The 2,735-nt window shown below is 31.2% G+C and overlaps 1 non-coding gene across 1 annotated transcript; it reads right to left on the reverse strand.

The window, feature by feature from the left end:
* Positions 1 to 274: 274 nt before the first annotated feature.
* LOC139845762 (small nucleolar RNA R71) lies at positions 275 to 381 on the reverse strand. The gene has a single exon (XR_011758520.1). It is a non-coding gene; the product is annotated as a small nucleolar RNA R71 (small nucleolar RNA).
* Between the last annotated feature and the right edge of the window lie 2,354 nt (positions 382 to 2,735).

The following is a 2,735-nucleotide window of genomic DNA, read 5'->3' on the forward strand; positions in this document are numbered from 1 at the left end:
GCATAGCATCATACAACTCATTCAGAATCACTATCTATTCCAAGGCTTACCGATTGACGATCCCAACTCTCACTTAGATAGATTCCTCTCCTTATCCAACTCATATAAGCAAAACTAGGTTAGACAAGATGTAGTTCGTCTATATCTGTTCCCATATTCCGTAAATCTTCATGCAAAAACCTGGTTCGAGGGGTTAGAACCCAACTCTATTACCTCATGGGAGGAAATGACAACAACTTTCTTAATCAAGCACTTTCCCCCATCAAAACTAATCAGACTTAGGAATGATATCTTAAACTTTCAACAAGAATACAATGAATCACTCTACACTGCATGGGAAAGATTCAAACACTTGCTTCGAAGATGCCCAAACCACCGTCTTGAGAGCTCTGATTAGATTTTGACCTTCTACAAAGGTCTGAATCAGAATAATAAGTCTACTCTTGATGCTATTTCTCAAGGTAACTTAATGAACTTCACTACTAACGAGGCCTGAAGATTGATCGAGGAGATGACTATGCACCATCACTATTGGAACACGGAAGAGTACATTTCATCAGCAACACCGTTTTTCGCCTCCGATCCTATCAAAAATAAAACCATCAAATTTCTCTCGGAACAAATAGAAAACCTCACAAGTCGGAGAGCTAAAGAAACTCCCGCAACATGTGTCTCAAGTGCAATTATGCTAGAATTGTACTAACCTGAAATGCCCCGTTCATATCGATTATAAACGTTACATAATAATTGATTTCATCACGAGGCATTTGACCTCTATATGATACATTTTACAAACATTGCATTCGTTTTTAAAAGACAAACTTTCTTTACATCGAAAGTTGACGGCATGCACACCATTTCATAATATATCCAACTATAGTTGACTTAATAATAATCTTGATGAACTCAACGACTCGAATGCAACGTCTTTTGAAATATGTCATGAATGACTCCAATTAATATCTCTAAAATGAGCAAATGCACAGCGGAAGATTTATTTCATACCTGAGAATAAACATGCTTTCAAGTATCAACCAAAAGGTTGGTGAGTTCATTAGTTTATCGTAATCAATCATTTCCATAATTTTAATAGACCACAAGATTTCATTTATTTAATAATCATACACTCGCAAGTGTTTAAAATTCATTCATATGGATTGAACACCTGATAACCGACATTAACAAAATGCATCTAGAATATCCCCAAACATATAAACATCGAAGTACTAAAGTAGTTCAAATTCTCTGACTGGGGCGTGTCAAAGCCCATAGATCTATCTTTAGGATTCGCATCAATTGGCGGCAATTATAATAAACACCAATTCTTAGGCTACCAAGTTCAACAAGGGCGATATCCTGTATAACAATTCAACCATAGAATGTAGTTTTGATTACTTGTGTCTATTTCGTAAAACATTTATAAAAGTGCATGTATTCTCAGTCTCAAAAATATATATTGCAAAAGCATTTAAAAAGGGAGCAAATGAAACTCACAATATTGTATTTCGTAGTAAATAAGCATATGATGGCATTGAACAAGTGCAAGGTTGGCTTCGGATTCACGAACCTATATCAATTATATATATTAACATATACAATTGTAATCGAATAAGTTTTATATTATTATTATTTCAATTATTTATATTTTTATATATATATACTTTTATATATGTTTTATATAAGTATTTTAATAACAAATTTTATTTAAATAATAATAATAATATTCATAGTAATCTTGATAATAATAATAATAATAATAATATAGTTATAATAATAATAATAATAATAATAAAAATGATAGTAATAATAATGTTAAAAATAATAATATTGGTGTTAAAAATGATGATAATGATAATAATAATTATTATAATATTCATGAAATTAATGGTAATAATAATATTCATAAAAATACTAGTAATATTCATAAAAATAATAATCATGATACAAATAATGATAATAACTAGAAAAAATTCGACCGCGCGTTGCTGCGGTTGTGTTCAACGCGCGGTCATATTTGTATATACGTTGTTTGGTACCTAATATATCTAGTAGGTTGGGTTGTTTGTTGGACGTGTACGTATATGTATGAAATATAGCTCGAAATATTTAGTGTTTTTTTGACGATGTCCGTTTCGCGTATAGTTAGTCGCGTTGTGTTCGTAAAATAATATCGAGTTGAACGGTGGTCTCGGAAAAATTTAGCTCGCACCGAGCGAGAATATAGGGCCTGTTATTTAGTTTTTTTTAACGATGTCCGTTTCGCGCATAGTTAGTCCAGTTGTGTCCGTCTGATTTTTTCGAGTTGAACGGTGGTCTCGAAAAAATTTAACTCGGACCGAGCGAGAAGATAGGGCCCGCTAAAAATACGGGTGGAATCATTTTCTTTTGTTTTTTTAAAATTATATATTTACGCTTTTTACCCCTAAAAAGTAGAAATTTGGGGGGTCGTTTTGTATATGAAGCCGAATTTGAGGGGCCGGGTGTAGTGTGAACGCAAACTCAAAACGACATTCGGATAAAACTGAAACTACGATTTTGCCCATGCATATTAGTATATAGGGGTAATAATAATAATAATAATAGTAATAGTAAATTTAAAAATAATGATCTTTTCAATAATAATGACAATTTTAATAAAAGTGTTAATTTTAATGACAATGATAATAATAATAATAATGGTCATAGTAATAATAATAATAATAATAATAATAATAATAATAATAATAATAATAATA

This window comes from Rutidosis leptorrhynchoides, chromosome 4 (genome assembly GCF_046630445.1).
Source record: "Rutidosis leptorrhynchoides isolate AG116_Rl617_1_P2 chromosome 4, CSIRO_AGI_Rlap_v1, whole genome shotgun sequence".
NCBI classification, from domain to species: domain Eukaryota; kingdom Viridiplantae; phylum Streptophyta; class Magnoliopsida; order Asterales; family Asteraceae; genus Rutidosis; species Rutidosis leptorrhynchoides.